The sequence below is a fragment of the Aythya marila genome, assembly GCF_965140915.1.
Source record: "Aythya marila genome assembly, chromosome: 13".
Taxonomy (NCBI): Eukaryota; Metazoa; Chordata; class Aves; order Anseriformes; family Anatidae; genus Aythya; species Aythya marila.
In genome coordinates this window covers 9,276,561-9,298,433 of record NC_139054.1, presented here as the reverse complement: position 1 = coordinate 9,298,433, position 21,873 = coordinate 9,276,561, and the positions used below count along the sequence as shown (strand labels likewise).

Sequence of the window (21,873 nt, the reverse complement as noted above, 5' to 3'; positions counted from 1 at the left end):
TTTGTTCTGTCTCCTCTCCAGCTGCTGTCTGACACCACAGGGCATCCCCTGTCCATGCGGTGAGTGCAGCTGTCCTGCTTCCTTCCTGCAGCTCTGCTCTCTGCTGCCTGCTCTACTGGGGCAGGCTTCCAGCACCAGGCCTGTTGGCCCTCCCTGTCACAAACCAGTGTGAAGAGGCAGTCTCTGAATTCGTCTGCTTCTTCAGAGAAGCCATGGCTTCTTCACATCTTCTGTCAGGATTTGTGGCCCTGGCAGCCTGACTTCCTGGCTATTGCCCCATTTTGCATCTCTTCCATCTCTGCCTTGCATCCATGATGCCCTTTTCTACCTTCTTTACCTCTCAAGCTAAGATATATTGTCTCTTACAGGTCCTCAAAGAAGGCAGAGTATTGGGCTCCTCAAATGTGATTGCCTTGATTTCCTTTAAAAATCATAATACTTATTATTATTATTATTATTATTATTATTATTATTATTATTATTATTAGTCAGGGTTCACTCTTTATCTTTTAGGCCCACCTTGTGTACTTCTGCTCAGCTGTCCACACTGAGAACAGGCTCAAAGCACGTGTAAGAGGTATCCCAATCCCATCCCTTCCCGCTTGCCTGAATCCCAGAATACATCCATTGTACTTCTCTCCCTTCAAAGCTAGGGTTGCTCAGACACAGAGTTGTGGTATGTCTTGTAATTTAATTCATTATGCCTTTACAGTTGCATCTTCTGTGGGGAGATGCTATCTTTTCTTGGTGCCTGATGGTACGTGATTCATTATTCTCACTGTAAGGCACGGGTGGATGTTTCTTTCAGGGCTGGCTAAGCCTGTTCATTTTGATCAATATTCACTGGAAAATGTGTGGTCTCTGCCAGCTTCCCTGCAAGTGGTAAAAAGTCAACATATTTCTTTCATAGCACGGTGTGGTGGTGGGTTATGACTGTTGGGATCTTGGGATCTGCTCTCAGAGCTGTTCTGAGTACACTATCTTTCTAAAACCAGCTAGTCTTGCAACCTGTTCTAATGAGATTTTTATTTTTTTTTCTGAAGACATGTTAACTGTTTGCACAACAAACTTAAGATGATAACTTCTTAAGATAGAGGTAATATTTGCAGTCTGTGAGTGTAGCTCAGTTTCTGGATTGATTCAAGTTTTGGTGCAGTTTGGCAAGTTCTATGCTGATTCACTCCAGGTGAGGGAGGGCTGAAAACTTTATGCCAACTTGGGTGTGCAGAATGTGAGTCATTGCCTGATGGTCATTGCCTGGTATGGCTAGGAAGAATATTTTTTAATGATCTGATGGTCTGTACATCTTTAAAAATTCCCCTTTTATATATTCATTAAAATTTACCTAAATTCATTGAGGCTGTGCACTGGATGTGAATTGCATCCTAGGAGGTGCCATGTGGCCTGAGCTTTAATATATATTAAAAATATTGCATCAGAAATATAGAGCCCCAAAGCCTGCTCCAAAAGCTTTGGAGTAATAAATCTTTTAAGTGCTAATGTGAAAATGCAAGAGCTAAGTGCACCACGGGCTGCTTACTTGAAGTAAGACTTCAAGTCCTGAGACTTACAGAAGTCTGTTCAGGAGCTCACCAACAGGTGGTCTTGGGCTGTTCTGTTTTTTGGATCTTTAAACCATTTCTGGACCTTCTTTAAACACCATTTTGTGTGTAAGGAGCATAGTAGTTCAGCTTGATTTCTGTGGAGAACCAAAATTTGGGCTCTGTGTTGTTTAATGATGGGCCAATTCTGTGGATGACCCTGTTTGTAATACTTGCACTCTGGAAACAGGCTCTTAATCCATTCTTTCTGCTTGCTCCATGCAATATCTCCGTATTGCCAGGCAAGGATCAATTTTAGCATGCCTAAGATACATTCAAAGCACTGCTTGGCTCTCAGACCTCTTCTGTGGAGATGGCTGCTCTGGGTAAGGTGGACACAGAGCTTTTCAGAGGCACAGCTACAGGAACCTTCAGAGAATATTCTGCCTCAGGGATGGAGTGAAGTCTCCTCCTGCTAGGCATGCAGCAATATTTTCTGTCAGCATGACTATAAACTATATCAACTTTTGGCTGGAAAGTCACCGTGATAGATGCTGCTGTATATTCAAATGTGCATGAATTTAATTTGGACCTTGCTGGGGAAATAAACATCACCATCTCTAAAGAGACACTAGGCTGTGAAACTAGTTGGTAACTGTTCCCTGAATGGATTTCAGGGAGATAATTTCTTGTTGAACATCTGGCCTTTTAGGTGACTTGCAGTGGTTATCTGTTTTTCAGTGAATACTGATCTTAATAGGAAGTGCAGCTGGTGCATACCTGCAGCAGGCCCTAAAATAGCAGTCCTATGCACTGAGAGAGAGGTGAACTTCTTGTAATTGCAGATTGGCATGATATAGCGCATTTTTTCCCTTTCCTTTCCGGGAAAAAAAAAAAAAGAAATCTTATACCTCAGTGTTGAGAGGATTAATTAGTTACTGGATGGGAGCCATTAGTGTAAATGCTAAATATTGTTCTTCTGGAGAGTGTATCAGCTAGAACTGGCCAAGAATTTGAGTGTATGTTTCTCCTCTCCCATGGACTACTTCATTAGAGTAATTACTGTTTGAAGTTTCCTACAGAGATATGTAGGGAAGGGGAGGGTTTTGGCTAAAAATTAGCTTGATGGAAATCTTTCTCCAGCTGGCTTAGTCCTTCCACTCTTCTTAAGTGCTTCTCCAGAAGCAGCGCTCAAGAAGAGCTGCTGCTTCCCTTCACAACAAGAAAGTATGTTGCCTTTCCCTGCTTTTATCTTGTTGCGAGTTAAACAGCTTTCTCCAGGTAGGCATGCAGGGAGCTTCGGAGAAATGGAAGGGAATTCACCAGCCAGCATTCCCACGCCACCCACACAGCACGGTGTAGGTGATGCTTGACTGCATGGCCTGCAGGCAACTCTTGTCTGACCCTCCCAGGAGTTAGCATTCTCTGAATCTCTTTTTTCACCCAGGGTAGCTGTTTCTTTCCTTGTGTTTCAGCCAGTAATTAGGCCCCTTCCTCTCTCATCCTTAACCAGCTGTTGCAGGTGCTTTCTCAGCAGCCCACCAGCCTGGAATGGAGTCCCTCCATCTACTGGGACTTGAAGCTTAGAAGGTGGAGTGACCCTACCGCATCCTTCAAAGGACAGAAGGGGAATTTGAGAGTCATTTTTTAGCTTCTAAACCAGGATGATCATTTTTAGCTTCTAAAAACTTGCCACAAAAACATCCCTGCTGAGATTGGAAGTGACAGTCCTATTGCTCCAAAGCTGACTGCTAGAATGGAAGTGCTGCTCTGGCACAGCACTGGGACATGCTGGTCTCTGCTACAGGGAGAGTGTGGGCAGCTGCCACTGAGCCACTGCCACCTCCCACACACAGCTTTCCATGTGCACCGCTTCAACGGGTGCACGGGTCATGCCCCTGGGACAGACTGTGCTGGTTTCTACCCAGAAAGGCTGCTGATGATATAAGTATATACATTTAGTAGTGTTGCAGGAACATTTTACTGTGTGCTGCCTCTTAGGCTCAACTTTCCACCACTCCCATTTGCTTTCTTCCCACCTGCAGACCAAAGCTGGTAGGATCCCTGTTCCCCTCCCTGTCTGACTTTTGTACTTTAGGCTTTCCTGTATATATACAAACAGCTTTCTTCCCTTGAGATCCCAGAGCTTGGTTCAACTGTCCCACTCAGGGCTAGGAACTACTTTTTGAAAAACTTTTTTTCCCTCTGTTTCTAGTAGACTTCAGGATGGCTGGAGGGAAATACCTTCTGCTGACTGCTAGGCGAGCTTTAGAGGACGAGGGCTTTGTGCCCATGCCAGCTGCCTGCAGTGGTAAAAAGGGGCCCATGCCTGGCAGTTTTCTCCTGTTTGCTGGTGCTTGTTTGACCAAGGAGGCTGTGTGCTTAGTGCCCTAGAGCTGTGCTCTTGCTGGGACACTTCCCTGTCACTGCTCTTCTTGTGCCTCTGACAGATGGTGGCAGCAGCACTCTGTTCTCTTTTGTGATGACACTTTTAAGTTTAGTTCATCAGTTCTGACACTCTGAAGCTGAAATACTTGATAACAGGCTATGACAAGAAAGGGTCGTGCGTCTTCTTCCATTGTCATGTGCACAAGCTTCAAGTGAGATGTCCTAAGAGATTGCCAGGGGTGCAATTCCTTATGCTTGAAGCTGTCTGCAGCTCCTCTTCCTGTTATCTTTTCAGTGTAGATAATTGTACCGTTCTTGAATGTGTGTCAATGCAGCATAAGTGAGTTTTAGTCTTAAAAATAGCAGCAATAAACCAGGGTTGGCTTTTCCTCTGATCTAAGCCAAAGCAGAACCCTGCTCTGAACACATGGGTAGTGTAGAACTGCCTGCTGACAGCACTAGGTGAGGCAACACCTTCTATAATGCAGGCTTTGTTTCTCTTAATGAATGAGCCTGGAAAATGTGATTTCACTTTTGATTTTCCTGAGGGCTCACAAGACTTGTAGCTCCATTTTACAACTTGGTACTAAGGAATTTTGACCCTGAGAAACAAAAGGCCTCATTTCTCTATTTGTCTGCCTCCCTAACCACACGGGCACCTAGGAGACTCTCTTTGCATGAAGAACAATAAAAGATTACGGTTTCAGTTTTAAAAATTTACCTTCCTTTCCAGCTTTCATCAGGCTATATCTTTTCTTCTTTAGGATAGCTAAACCTCAGCTTAAAATTGCAAGTACAGCTTGCCCAAATTTTCTCATGTACTGAAACAAGCCTGGTCTGTAGCAGGTCACAAATGGTGTTCAGATATAAATAAAGGCACCTGGGCAGAAGCTTTGGCAGGAAACTGGTATTGGCTGTGAGCTTGTGTTTGCCCAAACCAGCTGTAGATGTGCTCCTGGAGGTGCAGACCAGGGTGTGAGAGAGGGGCAGAGGCTGCACTGCAAAGCTCTCCAGGACATCAACTTTCATAACCCTTTGGCCTTAAAGAATTCTTAACAAGAGCTAAGCGTGGGAAGAAGAGACTTGCAATAACATACCCAGCACCTAATATGATGGATCAATAAGCAGGTATCCGTGGGGTTTATATGTGCTTATTCTCAACGGCTTCATGTACGTGGATGAGTAGTAGCAGCAGCAAAGTTGACTACAGTACAATCCTCTGTACCAGATCCACATGGTACATAGCAGAATTATTTTCAGCTGTGCATATTATTTTATTGCATATGCATGTCTGTCCTTAATATTTCATAGGGTTTAATGCCTAGAGTTCAGGGAGGGAAAGGTTTTGGATATCAGATGTAGATTACTAATGAGAACTGATGTTTCTTTCTCTGCTTCAGCAGTGGTCAGACACCATTATTATATTAAAACAATTCTGGAATAGCTCCTCAGTGCTCAAGTCCAGGTCTGCACTTGAGTTCTGTGTAAATGGTTTTCTGCTCCAAAACCATCTTTTTATTTATTTGACTGTTACGTTTTGAGGCTGTATGCCATAAACTAGCTAAACCTTTGCAGCAAAGCAAATTTAGAAAGTTTAGTGCTTATCCTGTTGGCATGGTGCTAAGATTAGAAATGCCTTTATTGGATAAGCTTGACAGGAATGTGCAGTTAATATCTGCATGTAATTTAAAACTTCACTCTTGTCTTAGGTGAGGGATTTGCATGAGTATTAATGTGATGTCACAGCAGTGAAGAAGCAAAATACCCCGAAGTGAGTTGACATCTTTGCAGCAAGCTCCTGAACAAAAAGATTCAGTAGCACCAGGTGCTGGACCTACAGGTGCCTCTGGCTGCTCTGGCACAATCTGCAGGAACTGGGCATCACCTGCCATGGGGCTAAGCAGGTGGACTAATCTGTGGCGATGGGCCTTCCCCACCACTGACTTCTTGAACAGAGGATCTATGCTTGCAGATCTCCCAGGAACCTCTGTAGTCATGCAGCGATTTTGTATCCTAATCAACTTTTCCTTGTGGCTTAGAAAGCTGCAGCTGTAGGGGTTACTCACTGAGTGAATCATAGGAAAAATTAGTAGTTGTCATTATAAATTATCCCCTCACCCTCTTACCAGATTTCTGTTTGTTGTTGTTTTATGCTTTTTATTTATTTATTTCTTCTGTATAACATTAGGTTTTAGCTTAATATGAATTTCTGGGTAAGTCCTTGTGATATAGTTGCTCATATAAGTTGACTCTCCTTAGGAGTACTTCAGTATTTTGTTGAGTTATATGAATGAAATATGCTTGTTATTGCTTTCTTCTTCTTTTTTATTTAAATGCAAAATGAACTGTTTTAATACTATTGCAAATCGTTCTACTTTACTCCAACCACCTCTAATTCCTGCCACGTGTCTGCTGTGGCTGCACTTCTCTTTCAACCTTTCTTTTTCCTATCTGGCAGATCTGCACTTGGACCTGGAGCAGATGGCAGACATTGCAAGCATAATGTGTGCTTCCCGTTCCTGCACAGACACAGACCTGACACTTTGTATTGTCTTTCAACGTGAGCACTTGTATTAGCATGGGCTTAGTGCACTGCAACCACTTTTCCTGTGCTTCTAACCAGGAAATGGTGCTATAATAAAGCACCAGCTGGAAAATTTCAATGGCTTGATGTTGGCCAGTTGGACTTTCAGGGAGGAACCAGCCTGCGGCTGATAGTTTTTAGACCTGATGTTTAGTGCTTAACATCAGTAGATATAAAAAAGAAAATCAAATGCTGATCATGAGCATACAGAGTCTGGATAAATATGAAAAAGAAAAAAAATGCTTTGCTAAGAACTTTCTATTCCTACTAGGCTACTTTCATTCTTTTTTATTGCTTTATATATTTCTTTATTTTTTAATTCTCTTTTACTTATTTTATTTTCAAAGTACATATGAAAGACTCCCTTGCATTTTTGCTTTTTTTTTGAGTATTGGTAACCTCCCTTTCCAGATCCATGATAGCAGTGACATTTCTGGGTTGAGTTGAGCTGCTGCCATCGCTACCTACTCCTCCTGTCACTGTAGGACTGCTGTCTTCCCCTTGCTGCCATCAGTTTTGCTTTGTCCTCTGGTGGGCATGACACTGGCCCAGAAGACAAATATTGCAGAACTATTAGCTTGGTTGCTGCTCTGTGGGTCTGAGCCCTGGGAGCCATTCTCAGCATCATCTTTTGTCCCGATACATCAATTTCTGGTAAAATCCTTTTGGTCCCTGCATGAAATGCTAGGTAATCAGTACAGCCCTCTTAAAATGTGTGTGCATCATCTTTCTTGGCATTTTTAAGCATTCTTACCTCATCGAGAAAAGAGAAGCTGATACGTACTCTGTTAACAGGCTTCTGGAGCCATTTGGAAAACTGTGTAAGTGTTTATTTTATACTGTTGTTTTAAAGGTATTGTTACCAATTAATTTCAGAGTCTGTTAGTACCTATATGTACATAAAAATATATAAAATATTATATACACAAGTGCATGTATACATAACATGTAAAAACTTGTGGGAATTATCAGTCCAAAACAGCAATCATATAAACTACTGTTCTGGGGCTAAGCAGAGGAACACGTAGACACTGAATGTGGTATGGAGTAATTCCTCTGCAGACACAGGACTAATTTCAGCCAGAACCCTTCATGGGGGAAGCTGGCCTAAAGCAGCAGTATAAACCAATGGGATTTACAGTCAAGTCCCTCCCCAGCCTGTTTCCATGGGTCTTGCTGTTGATAACACTTCATCTGCCACTGAAATGTCTGATTTCTCAAATTGATTTATGTTTGGTATGATGAAAGATATTTTCTATAAGAGGTTAATTACCTCTTGCAGCAGAAAATAACTTGCAAAGTATTATGCTGGATTTTTCCAAGACACGGTTTTGGTTGACCACAATTTCTCAGAGTGAAAAGGATTAGTAAAAACTAATTATTTTTTCCAGGATTTCGGCCACATAAACAGTTGATGTAGATTTTCTGAGAAGTGTGAAGTGATGCTTTCATCCCAGCAATCAAGCCTTGAATGTTTGGCATGAAGAATAGCTCCTTTTAGTGCATTCTAAACCAACACAAGTAGTTCAGGAAATACAAAAGTAAAGCAAAATGTGGTGAGCTTGATGTTACCGCTATTCACTCAGTGGTTTTTAAAAAATGACTGTGAGAAGTGGTTGTCTTCACTGCCAGCTACCTAAGCTGCCAGGATAACCTTTTAAATGTAGCTTGGTTTCTTTTAGGTTGATGGGTTGTTTTTTGTTTGCTTGTTGGGTGGTTTTTATTTATTTATTTATTTATTATTATTATTATTATTTATTTATTTTTGGCAAGGGAAAAATGATGCTAAACTAATTGGTGGTCAGTGCAAGCAGTTTCAGGAAGAAATCAAACTGCTTTGAATCTTGTAATCTAGCAGTAGAACGCAAGTTTCTCACATTCTGTAGTATGAGACAACTGGAAGAAAAGAATCCAATTAGGACCTGGAGTAATGCAACACAATAGCAAAGACACAGCTCCCTACAAACCACAGTGACAGATATTCAGATATTCTTATCTGTGGGGCTGCAAAGCAGAGGAGCAGTTCTGTAGTCTGGGAAACTTTCCATAATAATTTATAAGCAAAGAAGAGATACAGCCCTGGCTTCTTTCATGAGGTTCTTCACCTGTTCTGCTTCTGCTGGCGATGTCCTCATTTACTTGCATCCCTGCACTGATGGGCATGCAGGAGTGCCTCACTTGCATTTCTCAGTTGTGAGTAAAGTTTCAGGTCCCTTGACAAGCATTTAAATACGAAGCTATTTTCCTGTTTGTCTAGACATTGAATACACAGAATATATTAGTATAAACAATGTTTCTGTATTAGGGTCTCTATTTTTTTAAATTCAGACAAGACAGGTGATCTGTTGTTGTCCATATCCATGTCCTGGTGTTACAATGAGGCACTGGTGTAACCAGTCGAACTCTGTACAGTCAAATTTTGTAACAAGATTGGCCTTTTCTAGTGAAAAGGCCAGAAAAAGATCATTCTTTTTTAACAGCCAAACTGTTTCCATTGTTCTTCAGACATCAGATAAGAGACATTGCTCCTGTGTAGCAAGTGGTCTGAGTGAAATTTCCCAAGACAGTAATATATTCAGCACCGGATTTGAAATGTTCAAAAGCATTACATTGTGACTGCAAACAGTGACTTTAGCCAATGCAAAATGCTAGTGAAATTGCACCACCGATCATTTGTGTTTTGGTTGTTTCTGCTTGTGTACATGAGAGAACATCATATACTGATGGTTTTTCCTTTTTGAATAGGTGGAATTTTGTTATTGGAGATAAACCAGAAATAAGTGAGATCAAATTAGTCACATATATATTGTGAATCTGCAGAGCAAATTGCACTCTCTCTCTCTCTCTTTTTTTTTTTTTTTTTTTTTTTTTTTTTAACTCAACAATCCAATGCAACTACTTTCAGTAGGTGGAAAAATCAAAAAGGTGCTTTTATTTTCAGAAGTTTAGGATCACTCTGTTCTATGAGTAGAAAAAAAAAAAAAAGGCAAGTATTAGGAGATGGTCTTAAAATAGTATCCTTCACCTCTATTTGAGCATATCAAACTTTTCTATTCAAAGGGCAAAGGGGAAGTAGAATATAAACATTGTGTGCAATATTTTATAATAGAGCCTGAATGGATAGATTTAAAAATCCTTGTTTCATAAATGCTGAAAAGACTCTTCAGAGGTTTAAACTTCATTTTTTTATTATTGCTTTCCTTCTTATGCATCAATTTAAAATAAAAGTTCCAAGATACTATTGTGAAAGAAAAATACGTCAGATGTGAAGGATGTTATCAGCAGTATGCAGTGGCACTTCTTTGTACTGATTATAATGAAGCCTCTCCACATCCTTTTCCTTCATTATTTTTATTTCTGTAACTAAAATGAAAAGGAATGAATGTGCATCTTCCTCAACAAATATTTTTGTAAAATCAGCAGTTGATTGCTGAATGCTGTGCTGTATGGGTTCTGGACATGTCCAGTGATGTACAGTGACTAGCCATGGAATGCATCCCTCTTGTTTAAGCAAGTCTGTTCTGACAAAGACATTTGTAAAGAAACTGCGTGTGGAGTGGTCAAAAATCAGAAACTACATGTTGCAGCAAATGGTGTCACAACATTCTTCATCCTTTCCCATTGAACTTGTAATAGTGTTTGATTCAAAGTGTCTACAAACTCCACAGATGTTTTGAGACTGCAGTGGTCTTGAGACTTCTCGAGTAGTAAGCTCTATCATTTGTTTTGACAATGCTGGGCAATGCAATACAGGTTTAAAACACACACATACAGAAATGATTGGAAACAGTAAAAATACTGCTGTTGAATATCTTCAAAATAGCACATAATGACCTCCTACTGAATCTTGCATGCAAGTTTTTGCAAAGGTAGTATAGAAATCTGGCCAAGTGTCAGGAGAAGACTAGGGAAGCTATTTCGCAGGTACTTTGGGGAGTGAATAATCCCTTTTGGTGAAGTACAGTAGACAAATGTTCTTGCTTTGCCTACACTTTTAATCTGATTGTTTTCTATTATTTACTCTGTTGGGTTAATTGAATTTTCTTAATAGCAATAAATATCTGGCCATGTGTGCACTTTCACAACTTTATGGTACAGGGCATACAGAGTGGCTTATTAGTGCTTTCATACCCCTGTGATATAAACTGTGAAACTAGAAGAGCAATAAAGTATTAGTAGTTCAGCTCCTCATGTAGCCATCTATTTCATAGAAGGACCTCTTTAAAACTGAAATAGGGGTATTTCTGCAGTTATGAAATACGCCAGTACTTTCAGGCACCTGGTTTTGGTATATAGCTTAGAAACAAACTTAATAAACACAAATGAAGTCAGGCCTTATGCTTTTAGCTGATCAAAAATACTCCCTCTATGGCTATAAAGCTGTTTTTGCCATTCCATATCCCCTCATTAAAAGGACCAAAATGGCTGCGGAGTCATCTGGCTTTCAGATTAGGACATACGACGCTTTCCTTTAGCAGGCTGAAAAGGATAACAAGCCTTGTTGCTTAAAATTCCTTCTTGGGACAGAGCTGTGCATTTGCTGTCAGAGCAGCAATGACCAGTGGGTGTGCACTGATTTGTCTTTATTTTTTTTTTTTTTCCTACAATTTTTTCATATGAAGTTTCGTTTTTTATTTTCTTTTAAATCTTATTCTACTGGCTTGTTTTCTAAGTGGAAAGGCCAGTCTGTGAGCTGGCATGTAGTATGGCCACAGCATCAGTCCCCATGCCAAAACATCAGATCCATGGGAAGGGGGGAGGTGAGTTACCACCTCAATTCATGTTAGGTGTGCTGCTGTCTTAACGCCACTATAAATACTGCTTTGATTGGCATGGTAAAGGGTTATATTTTTGGCACTGCAGGTATACAAGGCTGTAGCTTAACATAATCACGCACTACTAATTTACAAATGAATGATCCTCACCTTGGCATTTTAGCACCTGCAGCACAGCTGCCTGGGACTGCAGGAAACATGGTGGACAATGGCCAGGTGATTTTTCCATGCTGTCCCTGCCTCTGTCACCACTGGTTGGGTAGAAGCGAAGGTAGGTAGGCTCCAGAGGAGATATACATGTGAGATAAGGTTAAAAACTGCCTGAGTGTGTGTTATGTGCCAGAGAGGGTGCTGCTTTGCTGACTGCAACTTCAGCTGTGCTGGGTGCCCCTGAGTGCCTTGTAGCAGATGAGCTCCGGGAACAGATTCACAAATGCTGTTTGCCCAGCTTCATCTCTAGCTCACTCTGCGTATGTCTTCTGTGCTGTATTTCATTCACTAATCTGATTTATCAGCTATCCATCTCTCTGTAAAGTATGGGATTAATTTTTATGCACTATTCTGAGCATTATAGCCTATTTATATTCAGGTTATTTTGTAAGGTAAATAAAGCATGTTCCAATGTCAGGTATGCATTAGTAGCCCCTAGTGCTTTCACCTAATGGCTTCTTCCATCAAAATGTTTTTTCTACTGCAGTTCAAAAAAATAAAAAGTTATTTTATACAGCTTCTAAATATGGTAACTTTGAAGATCACCTCCATGTATTTGTGACTTTTATTTGTGGTCACTAAGCCATGTCTGTGACAATCTCTTTCTGTTTGTGACGAAAGTGTATTTTTACGCAAGATCAAGTTGACTGAAACAGTTTCATGTTCCCAGTGTTATAATGTAAAAGGCTGCAAACTGCTTGATAATTCCCTTCTGAGTAAAATTAGAAAGAAAGAAAAAAAAAGTACAATTAAAAGATCATTTAAATTACAGCCCTTTGTTCTACCTTGTTAGTTAACATTCTAAACAGCAATGTACAAACTGCATAATCTGTTTTGCTAAAATGTACCCAGTGTGGAGCCATCTGTGTAATAGTTGACATTATTTATATTCAAAAGGGACATTACGATAGCTGGAAGAGCCCCTGCTCCCAGCTAACCGTTTCCAGTGTGGCTCTAAATTATTGATTTACATTCATTCTCTATTAACCTACTATGAGTTCATCTGCCACTTTCAGCCCTCTTATCATGTTGATGCACTTCTAATTTTCCAAACTGAATAGTGATTTACTGCAAAGATGTTAGGATGAATTGTTCTCCGGTGAATATCTGAAAGCTTCTTATGCCCTAGAAAGCTTTTTTTTTTTTTTTTTTTTTTTTTTTTAAAAAAAAAAAAAAACCTGCATCGGAAGCTCCTGTACTTAACAAGGCTAGCAGCAATGTCTTGACAATCCTGATAATGTCTTGATAATCCTGATAAATAAAATCCTTTCTCTTCTTCCTGATCCATGGAATATATGCCTGTATTTCCAGCAAAGGTATATTATAAGATAAAATTATTGGCTTCTTTAGAGATGGAATGACCCTGCCAGTCTTTTTGTGCTTCATCCAGGATGCTCATGGGCAGTCTGAGCTGATTTTCTCATCTATTTGGGGGGGTGGGGAGGTGGGATGTCTCATCTTCTGCAAAGGGCTCTTATTGACTTTATTGGGTGCAGTACAGTATGTAACAACATTCAGTAACTCTGTCATACTTGCACTTCTTGAATCATTTTTGTTCTTTTCTAAAATATGTTCTACATATTATAAAATCACTAGGTAAACCATATAACTATGTAGGAATTATATTATCTCTAAATGTGAATTTTTCCATGAACTTACATGATGAAATAAATTTGGAGAACATTTGAATTGGAAGCTGTGTCTTAAAAGTAATTTTTGATAAAAATATACATCAGTGGTTAAGTAGATGGCAAAGTTTTATGGATGCCACAAAAGAGAGAAATTACATGTTCAAAAGTCTGGATGGTTTTGAAGAGATTTTTGTTGACCTACGTTAACTGCAATATAGTTTTTCATCTTTTCATTGAATGTACAAAACTGTTGTTCTAAGACTGCGCCCTATGTCGTTTGCTCATTAAAGACGGTTTTACCAAAACCTATGATAAAGCAATTAGCAGCCTATGATAACTTGACATGTGTTCTAGCTCAAGCCTTCCTCTATGCGGAGAGCCCAGCAGGAGCAGAGAGACCCCGCAGTTAACTGAGATGTGATCTTGCATTGCGGGGGATCAAGGCTCCCTGTGTCCAGCCAGGATCTGCTGGGCTCACCAGGGGGCTGCTCTTGGTGCAGAGCTCCTGCTAAGTCTAGTGCTGTAACCCCATGTTTTTCTACATTTGTAGCCTTGAACCCCACATACATCATCTTGCATGTAGTCACCAAGAGCTCCTTGATGCCGCTCCCACCATAGTGATATTGTTCTGCATAAAATCTCTCATCTGCCCCCATCACTGAGTCTGACTTGAGACTGGTTTTACCGATTGATGTAAGTTGGATCTTAGTGTGAAACTACAGCAGAACAGAAAATATGAATCAAAATTACATGCACACATCCTTTTGTCCCTACCTCCCCCATCTGCACCCTGATCTCTGGAAGCAGTATGCAACATTCAGATTGTCTTGTTAGTAGTCAAATCTTGAAAAAATGATCTTTCCCAAGTACTACAGTGCCATAACCCAACTCAGAATTATGTATGATAGAGCAGAGGCAACATCTCTGCTTGTTCTATTAAAGTATAATTAATTATCATTCCAGTAGTGCTATTAGGTGTCCGTAGTCATCCGGTGCACTGAAAAATAACAACAAAAGTTCTTATTATCTAATTGTTGATGTTATGCATTGTGAATGCAACCTATTAATATGGAAATACTGACACATTCATCAGGAATAATTTGCATGGTGTATTTCCTGACCTAATAATGAAAAAAGTAGGTCAGCCTCCAAGTTTCGTGAAATGGGAATTAAATCTTTTTAGCATCAAAGTCTTCAATAGTTTTACACGAATGGTTTTACACTAATGGTTTAAACTTGCAAACCTTGCACATTTAAAGTGTTTTTCCCATGCTGATGAATTGGAGATATTTCTAATAAATTACAGTCGTACATCAGCAGTGGATTTCCTTGGCTTTCTCATTATCTCACTGATTTTTACAATTTAATGGAATTAAAAAGAACAAAGGACGTGCCTTACCAAACATTGTCATCTGAGGAAAGGATATGTTTGAAGTGATATTTTTAAAAATGAAGTGTAGTTAATAGAAGCTTATGCAAAGCACTCTTTATTTTTCCCCCCTCCTCAAGAAGTATTCAGTTCATCATTGTGCATTCCAGATTCTTTATTGTTGCTAGAGAGTATATATAGCATGTGATCCCTTTAAATATTAAGCTGCTAAATCTTAACCTGGCTAGCTTTTTGCAGAAGGTGTATTTGTGAAGTAGCTGTTGTATTTACGACTAAGATGATTTCAGGATTTAATCAGTGTCTACCCATCAAAACGATGATCCGCTTTCTGGAGCTTTGAGTCTTTGCTTTCATAAATGCTGGATGTTGGCATGCGTTTTAGGAATACAAAGGTTTCCGTGTTGGATTAGAATTGATGTCTATCAAATGGTGTGCTTCTCTTTGGTTGCACCTGCTCTGCAGGGAAAATTGACTGTGGTGCATGCAGGCATACTCCCCTGGCTTCAGCTAGAGGCTCCATCCTGTCACAGCCTGGCCAGCCACCTGCCTGTGTTTCCTTCCTTGATGAGTGTCATCCAGCTTCTTCAGTTGATGTGTCCCATGTTGAACTCCATGTTGCTCTGGCTGTAGCATGGTGGCAAATGTAGAAGTACAATGAAATAGTAAAACAGGAAGACCAAAGAACAGGCAGGGAGATTGTCATGGTGGCTCTTGCACTGACCCTTATGGCATCTGGGAAAGACTCTGTATATTAGAGCCATGCACCTCCACCCATATGTTGTGCTTTATGATCTGAAGAAATGCATTTTTTGATGGACTTCTTTGTTCATTGCTTACTGTCAGGTTGAATTGTTTGGTCAAAACACACACTCAAGATTTCCTGTTATGCCGGAATAGATTTTTAAAGATTATGCTCTTCCCCAATGCTTTCACTATTTTCTGCAGCTAAATATCACAGCTGTGAGCTCTCACCCAGCAGATATCTTGCTGCTAGATGCTCAGATGCTAACTTCTTTAATATTGCACACATTGTTAGCTGGTTGTCAGAACAGTCGTGCTCTGTAGCGTGTTTTCTGAATGAATGGTTTTTGTTTTCTGCTGTAAGGGAAGATGTTTAGCTTTGCCCATTTAATGTTTGATTGCCCTCCCCATGTATAAGATGGCACAAAGGTTCTGCTTGAAAAGCAGAGACTTGGCTTTTTCCTACTTCTGGTCTATTAAACCCTTGTCTCCTTTACTGAAAACTGAGAATACTGTAAATTCTGAGTCCTTCTGCTTTGACTCATAAACATTGTGATCCATGAGCTGTGCTGAATCTGTCAAATATTTTTTGAGGGTAGTAACTTCTGATTATCAGAATCACAAGCCAGATATCAGATGGTCACTGGGCATGCTCTGGTCTTGCCTCTGTGCACATTTGTGAAATGGGGGAAAAACTCTGCTTTTGGGCCTGTTTGTGGTCAGTATCTCTGAGAAGCTGTTTTTATTTTAGAGCAACAAATGTGGCAGAAGAAAATGAAATTAGGGCATGAAGAATATTCTGTCATTTGAAGGAGTGGCTGATTACATTTGCTTGGTGAATTTTTGAGGTTTTATAATAGTAACAGAAATTTTGGGGGCTGGATAGTCTTGGTGGCTGATTAAGTATTTTGAATACTTGTCTATTTTTAGAAATGAACTCAAACCAATGCTTTGTAGTATCGTGAAATTATTTATGCAAAGGTTACCTCATTTCTAGGTCTAATGAAATCCCACAAAGGATACGCAAACCATTAGAGATCTGGCTTCTACAGAATTTCTAACAAGGCCAGATCATGCAGAAGTTTAGAAAAAATATTATCTGAAATCCTATTTACTCATAGTAGTATGTTCAGATTTCATTGCAGAAATGAGAATTGTTTTAGGATTCCCTGCCCTCAGTTTTTAATATTTGTTTTCTGAGAGAAAATTAGATTGATCTCAGAATAACCAGTTTTCTCTGTTTAATATGACAATGTTTTCTATGTGAAATGACATGCTTCCATAAAGGTAAATGTTGGGCTACTCTTAGTCACGTCTTCTAGAGGACAGTGCCACTGTGTAATTATGTGGGCAGGTAGGAGATCTGCAGAGGTTGGAAAGAGGGGAGAGTCCAAGTGCCTCCCCATCCCTGCTCCCAGGTGATGGAGTACTTGGGTGGGGCAGAAGTCCATACATGCATCTACAAGGGCATGTTTAAAATCCTCTTTTAGGGGAGAAGCTTTCTTGCACTTTGTTCCAGAGCAGATGTCATGGTGTAGCCCTCCAAGTAAGCCTTGCACTGGTTCAAAGAAGAAAAAATGCTCCCCTAAGCTTTGGAAACAACTCATGTCTATCAGAGTGAGTGACAGACTAGGCTTGACCTGCTCCTCAAAGCCTGATTTGGGGATTTCTGTTGCCAGAATACTTTAAAGGATAAGGAGCATTGCTGTTCATTAATTAGTAAAATTGGAGCTGGCTCAAGTGTTGCTTGGAAATACTAACTATTAGGCTTTGGATTTATGCCCTGGAAGAAAAGTGAGTTTTATGTTAGTTTTCCAGTCTTCATTAATAATTTTCCTCTTCCCAAAATAATTATTCAGTTCAGGGAGTACAAGCACTTCTAAGCAGATGGACCACCCTGAAGATCAGCACCCTAACATGCAAATCTTTTAGGGTGATCTTAGTGGTGCAGTAAAAGTGCTGGGTCTAACAAAGCAATGTGGCAATCATTAAGGGTGAGCTCAAAAAACTCTTGCCAGGCTTAGAAGCCCACATAACTGTCACTGCTGCACTAGACAGAAAGATCAAAATGACCAACTCTGGATGATTTTCTAAATGTGACTGATGCTTGAACAGCTGTCTCACAGTGACTATCACCAGCTATGAAGCTTTTCCTGGCAGCAAGCACCCTTTGTCCCCTTTCCCTTGCCATGTTGTCTTTTTTTCCCTGCATCTCCTCTTTCACCACATATGAGAGAACTCTGCCTTCTCCTGGCTCGCTGTACCCTTTCACATACGTCCTCACACCTGCCAGGCTTTTAGGGTTCCTGGAGGTTTGACTTACAGCTCCAGGTTGGGGCGTGGAGCTGAGATAACACTTCAGACCTGTCCGTAACCCAGGGCCCTGTCTCTAGATGCTCCCAGTGGAATTGGCCTCAGCCACTTTGAGTGTGAACGCAGAAACCTGACAATGAGCTGCAGCTCCAGTTTGGGGCTTCTGAATTGCCAATTTCCAGAGAGCAGTCGCTGTGCATGTACTAGCTCTATACTGGCACACGTTGATATACAACGTGCTGGAAACCTTTCAATTTTTTCTCATTCCTTCTATTGAAATAAATAAATAAATCGGTGTCACTGCAATACTGATAAAGCTGTTCAGAGGAAGCGATGGTACAAGTGCCAAATGCTGCTACCAATCCCAAAATGTGTGATTGATGAGCAGATCTGAGAGTAACCAAACGGTTAATCTGCACTGTAGATGGCTATGTTTTTTTAGATATGATAAGAAGACGTGCCTCTTTTGTAAAATTAGAAACTGAATGTGCATAGGCATTATATAACTGAAAAACTAATACTGTATATGGCATCGTGATGGATTAATATATATAGAAGTCCTTGATTTGTTCTCATTTCTGTCCTGGTAGCTTATGAAAACATTTAAGAAGTTTTCATATGACCTTTAAAATTAGCTCTTAACCTGTATGGTTTCTCATCATCTTCTGTTCCATGAGCCTGAGGTGTTAAAGGAGTCATAATTCAGTATATCAAAAATTGTCAGTGGCTGCACTATATGAAATTTTAAAGATTCTGAACGTACTTCTGGCATTCAGTAGTTGTATTTGTTCACTGAGATGTAATGGATATTGAATAGGACTTATCTGCTTGATATAGAAAATATATTAGGGTAATTACATATGCCTACACTTGGTATATATTTCAATCTTTTTCTGCCAAGAGGACTGGTAAAAGAGAACGCCAACTTTCTGCATTTTATGAAGACACAGTTGAGAATTTTTGAATTCATGAGAGAGAGATGCCTGTGTGAAGGACAGTGCCGCTTCCCTGTGTGCTAGCACACAAATCTGGATTTTGTTCTGTTTATCTGGCGAACACCTATGCCTTTGAATCTTCTGTATTTTACTGACTTGCAGAGATTGTAGCCTCAGTTTTTAAAAGCACGAGAACCTTCTTCTGAAGGATATATGATAATGGATGATTTAGTAACGGATTGTATTCTGTCCATTCTTTTCCAGTTTAAGATTATGGATATCAGCTGCTTAATTGATCTAATACAAAAACTTGGGTACTTTATCTGATAGTATGACAGGTCTGTATGGGACTTAAGTATCATGAAAGGCAGATGCTCTCTGGTCTAAATAATGTATACTGCTGACAGTTCTTTCTGCAATAAATCGGTTCTCTTATTATGTGGGTCAGGTGAGTATCCATAAGGATCGGAGACTGCTTTATAATTTTGTCTCCTGCAGGTTCTGGCAAAGGCTGGCTTTCAACCGGGAACAGGCATGGTTCGCTAACCTAGTGCAGGATGTCAGTGGATGTCAGCTATTTTGCTGAACATGCAGTGTGTTTGGGATTGACTGAAACTCCACTGAAAGTTATTTTTGCAATGGCTAAGCAGTTCCTTTAGGTCATGACCAGGAAACTTACACTTTTTGTTATTTGGTGTGAATAGAAGGATTTTAATCTGACTTTATTTATTATTATGTGAATCGATGCTTGGAAAGAAGAACTGCATTTTGGAATCTGACTGGATTCGTAGACACTGTTATACTTTATTTTATGCTGCTATAGCAACATACGAGTGCAAAGAGTTAGAAATCTCCCAGATATTAGGATAACTGAATTAAAGCAACTATTGAGCAAGGTTGTGTTTGCATAACAAAGCCAGGTTTTGCCTTTACTCCTGCAGTTCTGACCTTGTTTCAGGTAAAGGGCTATCCTTGGTTCTCGAGAAATAGACTCAATCAAGATAAACCATTTCAGCTAAGATGAAGAGTATGAGAATAGACATTTGGTGTTATCCTACGGTGATTCAGAATTGTGAGTGTATATTTAGGCTGCTGAGTATACTTGAAGATGTCTTTAAGAATATTTAAAAAGGTAATGATGAATGGTAAGAAGAATCAAATTCTCAAGCTTAAGTTCCTCATCTGTGAAATAAAGATGAAGAAATTTTTAATTTACATAAAAATGCTATGAAAAAGGTGACTTCTGGAAGGCTCAAAGCAGGGAGGAAATAGCAAGAACTTATGAACTGTTCAGAATCTTATGAGTTCTTGTTTTTTTTTGTTTTTTTTTTTTTTTTCCCCTGGCCTGCTCTTAATATTTTAGGAGAGGACTGAAGCTGGCAACAGATGATGGCATTGAAAACATTATGAAGCTAAGAATACTGTACTGCTTTCTGTATATGTTTCCTTTCCTCTAGGACAGAAAGAAAAAAAAATTAATGAGGATCATTCATGGGAAGAAATCTCAGGAAAATTTTATATGGGTCCTTTTTTCATTTGAAAACCACCTTCCTACCACCTCCTGCCTAAAAGAACAGTCCCGTTAGCCCTCAGAGAATCTCCCATTAATGCGCAGAGAATCTGATCTTTCTCATGTTTTCTGGGTCAAAGTGAGAGATAGAAAGAGGAAAAGTGTTGTGGTGTTGCTCTGCTTTTAATCTAATGTTTGTTGGCTTTTTAAAACAAAACAACAACAAAAAATAATAAAAAAGTGCTAACGTATCTATTGCATTCAGATCTTCTGTCAGAGATTCCTAATATGCCTCCAGTGCATCTTTTCTGCTGTGATTTTGTAAATACCTAGCTACAATAACCATAAAAACATCTGTGGATTTTAATACAGAAATTGTTATATTAACCCTGAAGCATAAAGTTCTGGAACTGTTTAGTACTGTTTCACAAAAAGTTTTGAAATTGTTTACTGCTGACAAGATCATGAGAGTTTTTCTTATTTTATGGAGTGTTCCTAGCAATTTATTAATAATGTGTTTTTAAAGATCCATGTAATAGAACAAGTGTTTAAAAAACGCAAGTGCAGCTGTTTTAAAAACTTCTCTTTAATGCACTGATGAATCTGTTGGCTTCCAGTAACACTGCAAAGCCATTAGACTGATATATTGATAATTGCAATTAAACTTGTGTTATTTCCTGTGCACTTTCTTCTTAACAGGCCTTTTGTTGTAGTCCTTTTTTTTTTTTTTTTTTTTTTTTTTTCTTTTTAATTTACCATGTTTTAAATAATTATTTTTCTCTACAAGTGAAAAGTGAATCTTTGCGATTGCTTTGGTCACATAAACTCTTCTTTCAGTAGACACCAATTCCCAATGCTGCTACAGTGCTTAGGTCACAAGATGTTGATTTTCCTTTATGAAGATACTTGCTACAATTTATCTGACCTGGTTCTATGTTGTCCTCATTGTACATGCTGTGTGTATTTGTCACGTACACAGCGCATGCAATGTGGACATAATGGAGCTCAGTTTACACCTGACAAGGAGATATAAAACACCTGCAAGAAATGATGGTGGTGGTGGTGGTCTTAAGAATTGTTTATTTGTGTGGGTGCACAGATGTCCATACGATCTAGGAGAACTTATTGTATGTGATTGAGTCCAAAAATTGTGTTGTAAATGCAGTTTATTAGTGAGAAAAAGGCAGTGTCAAGAACTTACAGGATCATTGTAGCTATCCAGATCTCCTCAAAGAAACATTACTAGGATTTAAATAGTACAGTAATCTAATTTTGGCCAATTTTAGGTTCATATGTTCTTGTGTTGTCATTATTGTTTTCTATATTTTTTAACATGATATTTATTGTTCTACCACTTAGAATTTGGGGAAAAGATGCCCTTTTCATAAAAAAATGGATGTTATTTAAATTCCGTGTGAACATTTGTTTCTTTTTCTTTCCCTTTTAAAACAGAAGAAGAAAACAAACTGAATCTTCTGTTTTTATTTTTAATAAAAAGCTGTAATTTTAATTCCAGTGTTTTGAAAATGTTAGTACATGCAACATGCTTTCAGTGCTGGTTTTTAGTTTGGGCAACTATAGTCACTAATCTGCATGAACAAAACCAGCATCACATCCCATGTTCTCTCTGCCAAAAATTAGAACTTTCAAACAATTTTTTCCCCTCAAATTATTTTGATAAATCTTTTTTGTGAATAAGAGTTATCCTGACATGTGCTCAGATATCTGGAATTAGATGTTTACAAGCAAAAATTGTTACAATGGCAAATATTGCACTTGAAGTGACTTGTAGAGGCTGCAGAAATGAAAGTCCTTTCTTAACTGGATGAAGTATGAATCTGTAACAGGACAAAAA

The 21,873-nt window shown here is 39.3% G+C and overlaps 1 protein-coding gene across 1 annotated transcript in view; it reads left to right on the top strand.

Annotated features, from left to right (window-relative positions):
- The first annotated feature begins 512 nt into the window (after positions 1-512).
- Positions 513-21,873, top strand: part of HTR2C (5-hydroxytryptamine receptor 2C) — a 165,537-nt gene continuing 144,176 nt past the window's right edge. The window contains exon 1 of the mRNA XM_082771127.1: positions 513-577. The gene's annotated coding sequence lies outside the window, so the exon portion shown is untranslated. The remainder of the gene's footprint in view (positions 578-21,873) is intronic.